This window comes from Lampetra fluviatilis, unplaced genomic scaffold (assembly GCF_964198595.1).
Source record: "Lampetra fluviatilis unplaced genomic scaffold, kcLamFluv1.1 SCAFFOLD_174, whole genome shotgun sequence".
In the NCBI taxonomy this organism is placed as follows: domain Eukaryota; kingdom Metazoa; phylum Chordata; class Hyperoartia; order Petromyzontiformes; family Petromyzontidae; genus Lampetra; species Lampetra fluviatilis.
Genome location: NW_027620604.1, coordinates 10,795 through 30,636, shown reverse-complemented (window position 1 = coordinate 30,636; position 19,842 = coordinate 10,795). Strand labels below are relative to the sequence as shown.

Sequence of the window (19,842 nt, the reverse complement as noted above, 5' to 3'; positions counted from 1 at the left end):
CATCCACCCATCCACCCACCCACTCACCCATCCACCCATCCACCCACCCACCCACCCACACCCCCCCCCCCCCACCCACTCAACCACCTTCTCACTCATCTACTCACTCACTCACCCACCCACCCACTCACCCACCCACCCACTCACTCACTCACTCACTCACCCACCCACCCACCCACTCACCCACTCACTCACCTCACCCACCCACCCACTCACCCACGCACCCATCCACCCATCCACCCACCCACTCACCCACCCACCCACTCACCCATCCACCCACCCACCCACTCACCCCCCCCCATTCACTCAACCACCTACTCACCCATCTACTCACTCACTCACCCACCCACCCACCCACTCACCCACTCACCCATCCACCCACCCACTCACCCATCCACCCATCCACCCACCCACTCACCCATCAACCCATCCACCCACTCACTCACCCATCAACCCATCCACCCACCCACTCACCCATGCACCCACCCACTCACCCCCCCCACCCACTAAACCACCTACTCACCCATCCACCCACCCACTCACCCATCAACCCATCCACCCACCCAATCACCCATCAACCCATCCACCCACCCACTCACCCATCCACCCACCCACCCACCCACTCACCCATCAACCCATCCACACACCCACTCACCCATCCACCCCCCCACTCACACCCCCACCCACTAAACCACCTACTCACCCATCCACCCACCCACTCACCCATCAACCCATCCACCCACCCACTCACCCATCAACCCATCCACACACCCACTCACCCATCAACCCATCCACCCACCCACTCACCCACCCACCCACTCACCCATCAACCCATCCAAACACCCACTCACCCATCCACCCACCCATTCACCCACCCACCCACTCACCCATCCACCCACCCACCCACTCACCCCCCCCCATTCACTCAACCACCTACTCACCCATCTACTCACTCACTCACCCACCCACCCACCCACTCACCCACTCACCCATCCACCCACCCACTCACCCATCCACCCATCCACCCACCCACTCACCCATCAACCCATCCACCCACTCACTCACCCATCAACCCATCCACCCACCCACTCACCCATGCACCCACCCACTCACCCCCCCCACCCACTAAACCACCTACTCACCCATCCACCCACCCACTCACCCATCAACCCATCCACCCACCCAATCACCCATCAACCCATCCACCCACCCACTCACCCACCCACCCACCCACCCACTCACCCATCAACCCATCCACACACCCACTCACCCATCCACCCACCCACTCACACCCCCACCCACTAAACCACCTACTCACCCATCCACCCACCCACTCACCCATCAACCCATCCACCCACCCACTCACCCATCAACCCATCCACACACCCACTCACCCATCAACCCATCCACCCACCCACTCACCCACCCACCCACTCACCCATCAACCCATCCAAACACCCACTCACCCATCCACCCACCCATTCACCCCCCCCCCCCCCACCCACTAAACTACCTACTCACCCATCTACTCACTCACTCACCCATCAACCCATCCACCCACCCACTCACCCATCAACCCACCCACTCACACCCCCACCCACTAAACCACCTACTCACCCATCCACCCACCCACTCACCCATCAACCCATCCACCCACCCACTCACCCATCAACCCATCCACCCACCCACTCACACCCCCACCCACTAAACCACCTACTCACCCATCCACCCACCCACTCACCCATCAACCCATCCACCCACCCACTCACACCCCCACCCACTAAACCACCTACTCACCCATCCACCCACCCACTCACCCACCCACCCACTCACTCACTCACCCACTCACCCACTCACTCACTCACCAACCCACCTACTCACCCCCACCCCCTGCCCCCTACCAGCTGTGCACGTCACAGGCCACGTGCTCCTGTGGGAGCGATGCTGCTCAGCGTGGAGAGAGAACGCCACCCTGAGTCTCGCTCTGTCCCAGCTGGGACAAGCGGCCAATCAGACGTACCTCAACCCCGTGAGGAGCAGACACACGGTGAGTGGGTGGGTGGGTGAGTGGGTGGGTGAGTGGGTGGGTGGGTGAGTGGGTGGGTGGGTGAGTGGGTGGGTGGGTGGGTGAGTGGGTGAGTGGGTGGGTGGGTGGGTGAGTGGGTGGGTGAGTGAGTGGGTGGGTGAGTGGGTGAGTGGGTGGGTGAGTGGGTGGGTGGGTGAGTGGGTGGGTGGGTGAGTGAGTGGGTGAGTGGGTGAGTGGGTGGGTGGGTGAGTGGGTGGGTGGGTGAGTGGGTGGGTGGGTGGGTGGGTGAGTGGGTGGGTGGGTGAGTGGGTGGGTGGGTGGGTGAGTGGGTGGGTGGGTGAGTGGGTGGGTGAGTGAGTGGGTGAGTGAGTGGGTGGGTGAGTGGGTGGGTGGGTGAGTGAGTGGGTGGGTGGGTGAGTGGGTGAGTGGGTGGGTGGGTGAGTGGGTGGGTGGGTGAGTGGGTGGGTGGGTGAGTGGGTGGGTGAGTGGGTGGGTGAGTGGGTGAGTGGGTGGGTGGGTGAGTGGGTGAGTGGGTGAGTGGGTGGGTGAGTGGGTGAGTGGGTGGGTGGGTGGGTGAGTGGGTGAGTGGGTGGGTGGGTGAGTGGGTGGGTGAGTGGGTGAGTGGGTGAGTGGGTGGGTGGGTGAGTGGGTGGGTGGGTGAGTGGGTGAGTGGGTGGGTGGGTGAGTGGGTGGGTGAGTGAGTGGGTGGGTGGGTGGGTGGGTGAGTGGGTGAGTGGGTGGGTGGGTGGGTGGGTGGGTGGGTGAGTGGGTGGGTGGGTGGGTGAGTGGGTGGGTGGGTGGGTGGGTGGGTGAGTGGGTGGGTGGGTGAGTGGGTGGGCGGGTGAGTGGGTGGGCGGGTGAGTGGGTGGGTGAGTGGGTGAGTGGGTGAGTGGCTGAGTGAGTGGCTGAGTGAGTGAGTGAATGAATGAATCAGTGAGAAAGTGGGTGAGTGAGTGAATGAATGAATCAGTGAGTGGGTGAGTGAGTGAGTGGGTGGGTGAGTGAGTGAGTGGGTGGGTGAGTGAGTGAGTGGCTGAGTGAGTGAGTGGCTGAGTGAGTGAGTGAGTGAATGAATCAGTGAGTGAGTGGGTGAGTGAGTGAGTCGGTGAGTGAGTGAGTGGGTGGGTGAGTGAGTGAGTGGCTGAGTGAGTGAGTGAGTGAATGAGTGAGTGAGTGAGTGGGTGAGTGAGTGAGTGGGTGGGTGAGTGAGTGAGTGGCTGAGTGAGTGAGTGGCTGAGTGAGTGAGTGAGTGAATGAGTGAGTGAGTGAATGAATGAGTGGGTGAGTGAGTGGGTGGGTGGGTGAGTGAATGAGTGAGTGAGTGAATGAATGAATGAGTGAGTGAGTGAATGAATGAATCAGTGAGAAAGTGGGTGAGTGAGTGAGTGAGTGGCTGAGTGAGTGAGTGAATGAATGAATGAATAAGTGAGTGAGTGAGTGGCTGAGTGAGTGAGTGAGTGAATGAATGAGTGAGTGTCTGAATGAGTGAGTGAGTGGGTGGGTGGGTGAGTGAGTGAGTGGCTGAGTGAGTGAGTGGCTGAGTGAGTGAGTGTCTGAATGAATGAGTGAGAAAGTGAGTGAGTGAGTGAATGAATGAATCAGTGAGAAAGTGGGTGAGTGAGTGAGTGTCTGAATGAATGAGTGAGTGAGTGGCTGAGTGAGTGACTGAGTGGCTGAGTGAGTGAGTGAATGAATGAATCAGTGAGAAAGTGGCTTAGTGAGTGAGTGGGTGGGTGAGTGAGTGAGTGAGTGGCTGAGTGAGTGAGTGAATGAATGAATCAGTGAGAAAGTGGGTGAGTGAGTGAGTGAGTGGGTGGCTGAGTGAGTGAGTGAGTGGCTGAGTGAGTGAGTGAATGAATGAATCAGTGAGAAAGTGGGTGAGTGAGTGAGTGGGTGGCTGAGTGAGTGAATGAATGAATCAGTGAGAAAGTGGGTGAGTGAGTGAGTGAGTGGGTGGCTGAGTGAGTGAATGAATGAATCAGTGAGTGAGTGGCTGAGTGAGTGAGTGAGCGGGTGAGTGAACTGGTGAGCGTGTGGTGAGCAGGACCCGCTACGTGCCGTGCTGAACTCGCTCGCCGGGGTGAGCGGCGTGGTGGCCGCGCTCGCTCTCATCGTTACCACCGCGTCCTCGCGGCCAGCGGTGCGCTCCCACGCTCACATCGCTTTCTACCACGCTCACCGCCTCGCCGGCCCCGGCTACTTCCTCGCCATCGCCATACACGGCCTCGGGTGAGGAGACTCGCTCAGCCACTCGCTCACTCGCTCGCTCGCTCAGACACTCGCTCAGCTACTCGCTCAGACACTCACTCACGCACCCAGCCATTCACTCAGACACTCACTCAGCCACTCGCTCAGCCACTCACTCGCTCGCTCAGACACTCGCTCGCTCGCTCAGACACTCACTCAGCTACTCGCTCAGGCACTCACTCGCTCGCTCAGACACTCACTCACTCGCTCAGACACTCACTCGCTCAGACACTCACTCGCTCAGCCACTCACTCGCTCGCTCAGACACTCACTCGCTCGCTCAGACACTCACTCGCTCGCTCAGACACTCACTCGCTCGCTCAGACACTCACTCGCTCGCTCAGACACTCACTCGCTCACTCGCTCAGCCACTCGCTCAGCCACTCACTCGCTCGCTCGCTCAGACACTCACTCAGCCACTCACTCAGCCACTCACTCGCTCGCTCGCTCAGACACTCACTCAGCCACTCACTCAGCCACTCACTCGCTCGCTCGCTCAGACACTCACTCAGCCACTCACTCAGCCACTCACTCGCTCGCTCGCTCAGACACTCACTCAGCCACTCACTCAGCCACTCACTCGCTCGCTCGCTCAGACACTCACTCAGCCACTCACTCAGCCACTCACTCGCTCGCTCGCTCAGACACTCACTCAGCCACTCACTCAGCCACTCACTCGCTCGCTCGCTCAGACACTCACTCAGCCACTCACTCAGCCACTCACTCGCTCGCTCGCTCGCTCAGCCACTCACTCGCTCGCTCACTCAGACACTCACTCAGCCACTCACTCAGCCACTCACTCGCTCGCTCGCTCGCTCAGACAGTCGCTCAGCTACTCGCTCAGACACTCACTCGCTCGCTCAGACACTCACTCGCTCGCTCAGATACTCACTCAGCCACTCACTCAGCCACTCACTCGCTCGCTCGCTCAGACACTCACTCAGCCACTCACTCAGCCACTCACTCGCTCGCTCGCTCAGACACTCGCTCAGCCACTCGCTCGCTCGCTCAGCCACTCGCTCAGCCACTTACTCACGCACCCAGCCATTCACTCATTCACTTAGCCACTCACTCAGACACTCGCTCAGACATTCACTCAGCCACTCACTCAGCCACTCGCTCAGCCACTCGCTCAGCCACTCGCTCAGCCACTCGCTCAGCCACTCGCTCAGCCACTCACTCAGCCACTCACTCAGACACTCACTCACTCAATCAACCACTCACTCAGCCACTCACCAACTCACTCAGCCACTCACTCACTCAGCCACTCACTCAGACACTCACTCACTGAGCCACTCAGCCACTCACTCAGCCACTCACTCAGCCACTCACTCAGCCACTCACTCACTCAGCCACTCACTCACTCAGCTACTCACTCACTCAGCTACTCACTCAGCCACTCACTCACTCAGCCACTCACTCAGCCACTCACTCACTCAGCTACTCACTCAGCCACTCAGCCACTCACTCACTCAGATACTCACTCACTCAGCCACTCACTTGCTCAGCTACTCACTCAGCCACTCACTCACTCAGCCACTCACTCAGCCACTCACTCGCTCAGCTACTCACTCAGCCACTCACTCGCTCAGCTACTCACTCAGCCACTCACTCAGCCACTCACTCACTCAGCCACTGACTCACTCGGCCACTCACTCACTCAGCCAGCCACTCACTCACTCAGATACTCACTCAGCCATTTACTCACTTAGCCACTCACTCACTTAGCCACTCACTCACTCAGCCACCCACTCACCCACTCACCCACTCACCCACCCACCCACTCACCCACCCACCCACTCACCCACCCACTCACTCACTCACCCACCCACCCACCCACTCACCCACTCACCCACCCACCCACTCACCCACCCACCCACCCACTCACCCACCCACTCACCCACTCACCCACTCACTCACTCACCCACCCACCCACTCACTCCCCCACCCACCCACCCACTCACCCACCCACCCACCCACTCACTCACCCACCCACTAACTCTCCAACCCCCCCAACCCCGTGTCTCATTGTTGTCGTTGTTGTTGTTGTCTCCGCCTGTTGCCCCCCCCTCCCCCCCAGTGGGGTGGTGAGGGGACAGTCGGCGGCCAGCCTCCTGGTGCACAACGCCACCTACTGTGCGGGGCGCTACACGGAGTGGGGTCGTGACCCGCACTGCCCCGTGCCACAGTTCACAGGACACCCGGCATCCGTGTGTTACTCACTCACCTACTCACTCACCTACTCACCTACTCACCTACACACTCACCTACACACTCACCTACTCACCTATACACTCACCTACACACTCACCTACTCACTCACTCACCTACACACTCACCTACACACTCACCTACACACTCACCTACTCACTCACTCACCTACACACTCACCTACACACTCACCTACACACTCACCTACACACCTACTCACTCACCTACACACTCACCTACTCACTCACCTACTCACTCACCTACTCACCTACACACTCACCTACTCACTCACCTACTCACTCACTCACCTACTCACCTACTCACCTACACACTCACCTACACACTCACCTACACACTCACCTACTCACCTACACACTCACCTACACACTCACCTACTCACTCACTCACCTACACACTCACCTACTCACCTACACACTCACCTACACACTCACCTACTCACTCACCTACACACTCACCTACACACCTACTCACTCACCTACACACTCACCTACACACTCACCTACACACCTACTCACTCACCTACACACTCACCTACACACTCACCTACACACTCACCTACACACTCACCTACACACTCACCTACTCACTCACCTACACACTCACCTACACACTCACCTACTCACTCACCTACTCACCTACTCACCTATACACTCACCTACTCACCTACTCACCTACACACTCACCTACACACTCACCTACTCACTCACCTACTCACTCACCTACTCACCTACACACTCACCTACACACTCACCTACACACTCACCTACTCACTCACCTACTCACTCACCTACTCACTCACCTACTCACCTACTCACCTACACACTCACCTACACACTCACCTACACACTCACCTACACACTCACCTACTCACTCACTCACCTACACACTCACCTACACACTCACCTACTCACTCACCTACTCACCTACTCACCTACACACTCACCTACACACTCACCTACTCACTCACTCACCTACTCACTCACTCACCTACACACTCACCTACACACTCACCTACACACTCACCTACTCACTCACCTACTCACCTACTCACCTACACACTCACCTACACACTCACCTACTCACTCACTCACCTACACACTCACCTACACACTCACCTACACACTCACCTACACACCTACTCACTCACCTACACACTCACCTACACACTCACCTACACACCTACTCACCTATACACACTCACCTACACACTCACCTACACACTCACCTACTCACTCACTCACCTACTCACCTACACACTCACCTACTCACCTACACACTGACTCACTCACTCACCTACACACTCACCTACACACTCACCTACTCACCTACACACTCACCTACTCACCTACACACTCACTCACCTACTCACTCACTCACCTACTCACTCACTCACCTACACACTCACCTACACACTCACCTACACACTCACCTACACACTCACCTACTCACTCACCTACTCACCTACTCACCTACACACTCACCTACACACTCACCTACTCACTCACTCACCTACACACTCACCTACACACTCACCTACACACTCACCTACACACTCACCTACACACCTACTCACTCACCTACACACTCACCTACACACTCACCTACTCACTCACCTACTCACTCACCTACACACTCACCTACACACTCACCTACACACCTACTCACCTATACACACTCACCTACACACTCACCTACACACTCACCTACTCACTCACCTACTCACTCACTCACCTACTCACCTACACACTCACCTACTCACCTACTCACCTACACACTCACCTACTCACTCACTCACCTACTCACCTACTCACCTACTCACTCACCTACACACTCACCTACTCACTCACCTACTCACTCACCTACTCACCTACTCACCTATACACTCACCTACTCACCTACTCACCTACACACTCACCTACACACTCACCTACTCACTCACCTACTCACCTACTCACCTACACACTCACCTACACACTCACCTACTCACTCACTCACCTACACACTCACCTACACACTCACCTACTCACTCACCTACTCACCTACTCACCTACACACTCACCTACACACTCACCTACTCACTCACTCACCTACACACTCACCTACACACTCACCTACACACTCACCTACACACCTACTCACTCACCTACACACTCACCTACACACCTACTCACCTATACACACTCACCTACACACTCACCTACACACTCACCTACTCACTCACTCACCTACTCACCTACACACTCACCTACTCACCTACACACTGACTCACTCACTCACCTACACACTCACCTACACACTCACCTACTCACCTACACACTCACCTACTCACCTACACACTCACTCACCTACTCACTCACTCACCTACTCACTCACTCACCTACACACTCACCTACACACTCACCTACACACTCACCTACACACTCACCTACTCACTCACCTACTCACCTACTCACCTACACACTCACCTACACACTCACCTACTCACTCACTCACCTACACACTCACCTACACACTCACCTACACACTCACCTACACACTCACCTACACACCTACTCACTCACCTACACACTCACCTACACACTCACCTACTCACTCACCTACTCACTCACCTACACACTCACCTACACACTCACCTACACACCTACTCACCTATACACACTCACCTACACACTCACCTACACACTCACCTACTCACTCACCTACTCACTCACTCACCTACTCACCTACACACTCACCTACTCACCTACTCACCTACACACTCACCTACTCACTCACTCACCTACTCACCTACTCACCTACTCACTCACCTACACACTCACCTACTCACTCACCTACTCACTCACCTACTCACCTACTCACCTATACACTCACCTACTCACCTACTCACCTACACACTCACCTACACACTCACCTACTCACTCACCTACTCACCTACTCACCTACACACTCACCTACACACTCACCTACTCACTCACTCACCTACACACTCACCTACACACTCACCTACTCACTCACCTACTCACCTACTCACCTACACACTCACCTACACACTCACCTACTCACTCACTCACCTACACACTCACCTACACACTCACCTACACACTCACCTACACACCTACTCACTCACCTACACACTCACCTATACACACTCACCTACACACTCACCTACACACTCACCTACTCACTCACTCACCTACTCACCTACACACTCACCTACACACTGACTCACTCACTCACCTACACACTCACCTACACACTCACCTACTCACCTACACACTCACCTACTCACCTACACACTCTCTCACTCACCTACACACTCACTCACCTACTCACTCACTCACCTACACACTCACCTACACACTCACCTACACACTCACCTACACACTCACCTACTCACTCACCTACTCACCTACTCACCTACACACTCACCTACACACTCACCTACTCACTCACTCACCTACACACTCACCTACACACTCACCTACACACTCACCTACACACCTACTCACTCACCTACACACTCACCTACACACTCACCTACACACTCACCTACACACTCACCTACACACTCACCTACACACCTACTCACCTATACACACTCACCTACACACTCACCTACTCACTCACTCACCTACACACTCACCTACACACTCACCTACACACTCACCTACTCACTCACCTACTCACCTACTCACCTACACACTCACCTACACACTCACCTACTCACTCACTCACCTACACACTCACCTACACACTCACCTACACACTCACCTACACACCTACTCACTCACCTACACACTCACCTACACACTCACCTACACACCTACTCACCTATACACACTCACCTACACACTCACCTACACACTCACCTACTCACTCACTCACCTACTCACCTACACACTCACCTACTCACCTACACACTGACTCACTCACTCACCTACACACTCACCTACACACTCACCTACTCACCTACACACTCACCTACTCACCTACACACTCTCTCACTCACCTACACACTCACTCACCTACTCACTCACTCACCTACACACTCACCTACACACTCACCTACACACTCACCTACTCACTCACCTACTCACCTACTCACCTACACACTCACCTACACACTCACCTACTCACTCACTCACCTACACACTCACCTACACACTCACCTACACACTCACCTACACACCTACTCACTCACCTACACACTCACCTACACACTCACCTACACACTCACCTACACACTCACCTACACACTCACCTACACACCTACTCACCTATACACACTCACCTACACACTCACCTACACACTCACCTACTCACTCACTCACCTACTCACTCACTCACCTACTCACCTACACACTCACCTACTCACCTACACACTGACTCACTCACTCACCTACACACTCACCTACACACTCACCTACTCACCCACTCACTCACCTACTCACCTACTCACTCACCCGCTCACCTACACACTCACCTACTCAACTACACACCCACTCACCTACTCACTCACCTACTCACCTACACACTCACGTACACACTCACCTACACATTCACCTGCCACTCACCTACTCACTCACCTACACACTTACGCACCTACCCACTCACCTACTCACCTACCCACTCACCTACATACTCACCTACACACTCACTCACTCACCTACACACTCACTCACCTACTCACTCACCTACTTACCTATACACTCACGTACACACTCACCTACACATTCACCTGCCACTCACCTACTCACTCACCTACACACTTACGCACCTACCCACTCACCTACTCACCTACCCACTCACCTACATACTCACCTACACACTCACTCACTCACCTACACACTCACTCACCTACTCACTCACCTACTTACCTATACACTCACCTACACACCCACTTACATACACACTCACCTACACACTCACTCACTCACCTACTCACCTACTCACTCACCCGCTCACCTACACACTCACCTACTCAACTACACACCCACTCACCTACTCACTCACCTACTCACCTACACACTCACGTACATACTCACCTACACACTCACTCACTCACTCACCTACTCACCTACACACTCACCTACTCACCTACTTACCTATACACTCACCTACACACCCACTTACATACACACTCACCTACACACTCACCTACTCACCTACACACTCACCTACTCACCCACTCACTCACCTACTCACCTACTCACTCACCCGCTCACCTACACACCCACTCACCTACTCACTCACCTACTCACCTACACACTCACGTACCCACTCACCTACACACTCACCTACACACACACTCACCTACACATTCACCTGCCAATCACCTACTCACTCACCTACACACTCACCTACACACTCACTCACCTACACACTCACCTACACACTCACCTACTCACTCACCTACTCACCTACTCACCTACACACTCACCTACACACTCACCTACTCACTCACCTACTCACTCACTCACCTACACACTCACCTACACACTCACCTACACACTCACCTACACACTCACCTACACACTCACCTACACACTCACCTACTCACTCACCTACTCACTCACCTACTCACCTACTCACCTACACACTCACCTACACACTCACTCACCTACACACTCACCTACACACTCACCTACTCACTCACTCACCTACACACTCACCTACACACTCACCTACACACTCACCTACACACTCACCTACACACCTACTCACTCACCTACACACTCACCTACACACTCACCTACACACCTACTCACCTATACACACTCACCTACACACCTACTCACTCACCTACACACTCACCTACACACTCACCTACTCACTCACTCACCTACTCACCTACACACTCACCTACTCACCTACACACTGACTCACTCACTCACCTACACACTCACCTACACACTCACCTACTCACCTACACACTCACCTACTCACCTACACACTCTCTCACTCACCTACTCACTCACTCACCTACACACTCACCTACACACTCACCTACACACCTACTCACTCACCTACACACTCACCTACACACTCACCTACACACTCACCTACACACTCACCTACACACTCACCTACACACCTACTCACCTATACACACTCACCTACACACTCACCTACACACTCACCTACTCACTCACTCACCTACTCACTCACTCACCTACTCACCTACACACTCACCTACTCACCTACACACTGACTCACTCACTCACCTACACACTCACCTACACACTCACCTACTCACCCACTCACTCACCTACTCACCTACTCACTCACCCGCTCACCTACACACTCACCTACTCAACTACACACCCACTCACCTACTCACTCACCTACTCACCTACACACTCACGTACACACTCACCTACACATTCACCTGCCACTCACCTACTCACTCACCTACACACTTACGCACCTACCCACTCACCTACTCACCTACCCACTCACCTACATACTCACCTACACACTCACTCACTCACCTACACACTCACTCACCTACTCACTCACCTACTTACCTATACACTCACCTACACACCCACTTACATACACACTCACCTACACACTCACTCACTCACCTACTCACCTACTCACTCACCCGCTCACCTACACACTCACCTACTCAACTACACACCCACTCACCTACTCACTCACCTACTCACCTACACACTCACGTACATACTCACCTACACACTCACTCACTCACTCACCTACTCACCTACACACTCACCTACTCACCTACTTACCTATACACTCACCTACACACCCACTTACATACACACTCACCTACACACTCACCTACTCACCTACACACTCACCTACTCACCCACTCACTCACCTACTCACCTACTCACTCACCCGCTCACCTACACACCCACTCACCTACTCACTCACCTACTCACCTACACACTCACCTACACACTCACCTACTCACCTACACACTCACCTACTCACCCACTCACTCACCTACTCACCTACTCACTCACCCGCTCACCTACACACCCACTCACCTACTCACTCACCTACTCACCTACACACTCACGTACCCACTCACCTACACACACACTCACCTACACATTCACCTGCCAATCACCTACTCACTCACCTACTCACCTACTCACCTACACACTCACCTACACACTCACCTACTCACTCACTCACCTACACACTCACCTACACACTCACCTACTCACTCACCTACTCACCTACTCACCTACACACTCACCTACACACTCACCTACTCACTCACTCACCTACACACTCACCTACACACTCACCTACACACTCACCTACACACTCACCTACACACTCACCTACTCACTCACCTACTCACTCACCTACTCACCTACTCACCTACACACTCACCTACACACTCACTCACCTACACACTCACCTACACACTCACCTACTCACTCACTCACCTACACACTCACCTACACACTCACCTACACACTCACCTACACACCTACTCACTCACCTACACACTCACCTACACACTCACCTACACACCTACTCACTCACCTACACACTCACCTACACACTCACCTACACACCTACTCACCTATACACACTCACCTACACACTCACCTACACACTCACCTACTCACTCACTCACCTACTCACCTACACACTCACCTACTCACCTACACACTGACTCACTCACTCACCTACACACTCACCTACACACTCACCTACTCACCTACACACTCACCTACTCACCTACACACTCTCTCACTCACCTACTCACTCACTCACCTACACACTCACCTACTCACTCACCTACTCACCCACTCACTCACCTACTCACCTACTCACTCACCCGCTCACCTACACACTCACCTACTCAACTACACACCCACTCACCTACTCACTCACCTACTCACCTACACACTCACGTACATACTCACCTACACACAGACTCACCTACACATTCACCTGCCACTCACCTACTCACTCACCTACACACTTACGCACCTACCCACTCACCTACTCAACTACACACCCACTCACCTACTCACTCACCTACTCACCTACACACTCACGTACACACTCACCTACACACAGACTCACCTACACATTCACCTGCCACTCACCTACTCACTCACCTACACACTTACGCACCTACCCACTCACCTACTCACCTACTCACTCACCTACATACTCACCTACACACTCACTCACCTACACACTCACTCACCTACTCACTCACCCACTCACCTACACACCCACTCATCTACCCACCCACTCACCTACCCTCTCACTCACCCACTCACCTACTCACTCACCCCCTGTGATGATGATGGTGGTGTTGGTGGTGATGGTACAGACTTGGAAGTGGGTCCTGCCGTCCTTGTTGCTGTACTGCCTGGAGTGCTGCATTGTGGCATACAGCTGCTGTCACCCAGTACTCATCACCAAGGTGATATAGTAACTACAACCAAACTCACCACTCACTCACCCACTCACTCACTCACCCACCCACTCACTCACCCACTCACCCACCCACCCACTCACTCACTCACCCACCCACTCACTCACCCACTCACCCACCCACCCACTCACTCACTCACCCACCCACCCACTCACCCACTCACCCACTCACCCACTCACCCATCCACTCACCCACCCACCCACTCACCCACTCACCCACTCACTCACTCACTCACCCACTCACTCACTCACTCACCACTCACTCACCCACTCACTCACTCACTCACCCACCCACTCACCCACCCACTCACCCATTCACCCACCCACTCACCCACCCACCCACCCACTCACTCACTCACTCACCCATTCACCCACCCACTCACCCACCCACCCACCCACTCACCCACCCACCCACCCATTCACTCACCCACTCACTCACCCACCCACCCACTCACTCACCCACCCACCCACTCACTCACCCACCCACCCACTCACCCACCCATTCACCCACCCACTCACCCACCCACTCACTCACTCACCCACCCACTCATTCACTCACCCACCCACCCACTCACTCACTCACTCACCCACCCACCCACTCACTCACCCACCCACTCACTCACTCACTCACTCACCCACCCACTCACTCACTCACCCACCCACCCACTCACTCACTCACCCACTCACTCACTCACTCACCCACCCACCCACTCACTCACCCACCCACTCACTCACCCACCCACTCACTCACTCACCCACTCACTCACTCACCCACCCATTCACTCACCCACTCACTCACCCACCCACCCACTCACTCACCCACCCACCCACTCACTCACCCACTCACCCACTCACTCACTCACTCACCCACCCACCCACTCACTCACTCACTCACCCACCCACTCACTCACTCACCCACTCACTCACTCACCCACCCATTCACTCACCCACTCACTCACCCACCCACCCACTCACTCACCCACTCACCCACTCACTCACCACTCACCCACCCACCCACTCACTCACCCACCCACCCACTCACCCACCCATTCACCCACCCACTCACCCACCCACCCACCCACCCACTCACTCACCACTCACCACTCACTCACCCACCCACCCACCCACTCACCCACCCACCCACTCACCCACTCACCCACCCATTCACCCACCCACCCACTCACCCACCCACCCACTCACTCACTCACTCACCCACTCACTCACTCACCACTCACTCACCCACTCACTCACTCACTCACTCACCACCCCACCCACCCACTCACCCACCCACCCACCCACTCACCCACCCACCCACTCACTCACTCACTCACCCACTCACTCACTCACCACTCACTCACCCACTCACTCACTCACCACCCCACCCACCCACTCACTCACCCACCCACTCACCCACCCACCCACTCACTCACTCACTCACCCACCCACTCACCCACCCACCCACCCACTCACCCACCCACCCACTCACCCACCCACCCACTCACTCACTCACCACTCACTCACCCACTCACTCACTCACCACCCCACCCACCCACTCACTCACCCACCCACTCACCCACCCACCCACTCACTCACTCACTCACCCACTCACTCACCCACTCACTCACTCACTCACCACCCCACCCACCCACTCACCCACTCACTCACTCACCACTCACCCACTCACTCACCCATTGTTGTTGTGATTGTCGTTGTGATTGTGGTGGTGATTGTTGTTGTGATTGTTGTTGTTGTGATTGTTGTTGTGATTGTTGTTGTTGTGATTGTTGTTGTGATTGTTGTTGCGATTGTTGTTGCGATGATTGTTGTTGTGATTGTTGTTGCGATTGTTGTTGTTGTGATTGTTGCTGTGATTGTTGTTGCGATTATTGTTGTGATTGTTGTTGTGATTGTTGTTGCGATTGTTGTTGTTGTGATTGTTGCTGTGATTGTTGTTGCGATTATTGTTGTGATTGTTGTTGTGATTGTTGTTGTGATTGTTGTTGTTGTGATTGTTGCTGTGATGATTGTTGTTGTGATTGTTGTTGCGATTGTTGTTGTTGTGATTGTTGCTGTGATTGTTGTTGTTGTGATTGTTGCTGTGATTGTTGTTGCGATGATTGTTGTTGTGATTGTTGTTGTTGTGATTGTTGCTGTGATTGTTGCTGTGATTGTTGTTGTTGCGATTGTTGTTGCGATTGTTGTTGCGATTGTTGTTGTGATTGTCGTTGTTGTGATTGCTGTTGTTGTTGTGATTGCTGTTGTTGTGATTGTCGTTGTTGGTGTGATTGTTGTTGCGATTATTGTTGTTGTGATTGTTGTTGTTGTTGTTGTTGTGATTGTTGTTGTTGTTGTTGTGATTGTTGTTGTTGTTGTTGTTGTGATTGTTGTTGTTGTTGTTGTGATTGTTGTTGTTGTGATTATTGTTGTTGTTGTTGTTGTTGTGGTTGTTGTTGTTGTTGTGATTGTTGTTGTTGTTGTTGTTGTGATTGTTGTTGTTGTTGTTGTGATTGTTGTGGTTGTTGTTGTTGTGATTGTTGTTGTGATTGTTGTTGTGATTGTTGTTGTTGTTGTTGTTGTGATTGTTGTTGTTGTGGTTGTGATTGTTGTTGTTGTTGTTGTGATTGTTGTTGTTGTTGTTGTGATTGTTGTTGTTGTTGTTGTTGTGATTGTTGTTGTTGTTGTGATTGTTGTTGTTGTTGTTGTTGTTGTTGTGATTGTTGTGGTTGTTGTTGTGATTGTTGTGGTTGTTGTTGTGATTGTTGTTGTTGTTGTTGTGATTGTTGTTGTTGTTGTTGTGATTGTTGTTGTTGTTGTGATTGTTGTTGTTGTTGTTGTGATTGTTGTTGTTGTTGTTGTGATTGTTGTTGTTGTTGTTGTGATTGTTGTTGTTGTTGTTGTGATTGTTGTTGTTGTTGTTGTGATTGTTGTTGTTGTGATTGTTGTTGTTGTTGTTGTGATTGTTGTTGTTGTTGTTGTGATTGTTGTTGTTGTTGTTGTGATTGTTGTTGTTGTTGTTGTGATTGTTGTTGTTGTTGTGATTGTTGTTGTTGTGATTGTTGTTGTTGTTGTGATTGTTGTTGTTGTTGTTGTTGTGATTGTTGTTGTTGTTGTTGTGATTGTTGTTGTTGTTGTGATTGTTGTTGTTGTGATTGTTGTTGTTGTTGTGATTGTTGTTGTTGTGATTGTTGTTGTTGTGATTGTTGTTGTGATTGTCGTTGTTGTGATTGTCGTTGTTGTGATTGTCGTTGTTGTGATTGTTGTTGCTATTGTTGTGATTGTTGTTGTTGTGATTGTTGTTGTTGTTGTTGTGATTGTTGTTGTTGTTGTTGTTGTGATTGTTGTTGTTGTTGTTGTGATTGTTGTTGTTGTTGTTGTTGTGATTGTTGTTGTTGTTGTGATTGTTGTTGTTGTTGTGATTGTTGTTGTTGTTGTTGTTGTTGTGATTGTTGTTGTTGTGATTGTTGTTGTTGTTGTTGTTGTGATTGTTGTGGTTGTTGTTGTTGTTGTTGTGATTGTTGTTGTGATTGTTGTTGTTGTTGTTGTGATTGTTGTTGTTGTTGTTGTGATTGTTGTTGTTGTTGTTGTGATTGTTGTTGTTGTTGTTGTGATTGTTGTTGTTGTTGTTGTGATTGTTGTTGTTGTTGTTGTGATTGTTGTTGTTGTTGTTGTGATTGTTGTTGTTGTTGTTGTGATTGTTGTTGTTGTTGTTGTTGTGATTGTTGTTGTTGTTGTTGTGATTGTTGTTGTTGTTGTTGTGATTGTTGTTGTTGTGATTGTTGTTGTTGTTGTGATTGTTGTTGTTGTTGTGATTGTTGTTGTTGTTGTGATTGCTGTTGTTGTGATTGTTGTTGTTGTGATTGCTGTTGTTGTGATTGCTGTTGTTGTGATTGTTGTTGTTGTGATTGTTGTTGTGATTGTCGTTGTTGTGATTGTCGTTGTTGTGATTGTCGTTGTTGTGATTGTCGTTGTTGTGATTGTCGTTGTTGTGATTGTCGTTGTTGTGATTGTCGTTGTTGTGATTGTCGTTGTTGTGATTGTCGTTGTTGTGATTGTTGTTGCTATTGTTGTGATTGTTGTTGTTGTGATTGCTGTTGTTGTTGTTGTTCCGCTCCCACCAGGTTGTGCGTCACCCTTCCGACGTCCTTGAAGTACGTTGGTTGTGGCGCGGCACCACCACCACCACCACCTCAACCACCACCACCACCACCGCCACCACCGCCACCACCGACTGCACTCGCCGTGGCAGTTGCCACCACCGCCACAACCACCGCAGCGACAGCCACGGTGGTTGTGGCGGTGACGGTTGTTGTGGCGGTTGTTGTGGCGGTTGTTGTGGCGGTTGTGGTGGTTGTGGTGGTTGTGCGTCCGAGGCTCCGGGTCGCTGGGTCAGGCTCCGTTGCCCAGAGGTGTCGCTGGTCGAGTGGCACCCGTTCACTCTGACGTCACCGCCCAGACGACGACACCACCACAACCACCACCACAACCACCACCACAACCACCACAACCACCACAACCACCACCACCACCAGGAGGAGGAGTGCAGTGTCCATGTGCGTCTTGCCGGGGCCTGGACCAGAGGGCTACAGGAGGCATTCAGCTGCAGTGGGGGGGCACTGCCCAGGTGGGTGGTGGTGGTGGTGGGTGGTGGTGGACATGGGGAGATGGTGGTTCACTCACTCACGAGTTCACTCGCTCACTCGCTCACTCACCCGCCCACTCACTCGCCCATTCACTCGCCCATTCACTCACTCGCCCACTCACTCGCTCATTCACCCACCCACTCACCCACCCACTCACCCACTCACCCACTCACCCACTCACCCACCCACTCACCCACCCACTCACCCACTCACCCACTCACCCACCCACCCACTCACCCACCCACCCACCCATCCACC

At 53.1% G+C, this 19,842-nt stretch overlaps 1 long non-coding RNA gene across 1 annotated transcript; it reads left to right on the top strand.

Annotated features, from left to right (window-relative positions):
* Nucleotides 1–4,195: 4,195 nt before the first annotated feature.
* LOC144954132 (uncharacterized) lies at nt 4,196–19,169 on the top strand. Its single transcript, XR_013641061.1, has 4 exons — nt 4,196–4,255; nt 6,354–6,483; nt 14,841–14,933; nt 19,063–19,169. It is a non-coding gene; the product is annotated as an uncharacterized LOC144954132 (long non-coding RNA).
* Nucleotides 19,170–19,842: the final 673 nt, after the last annotated feature.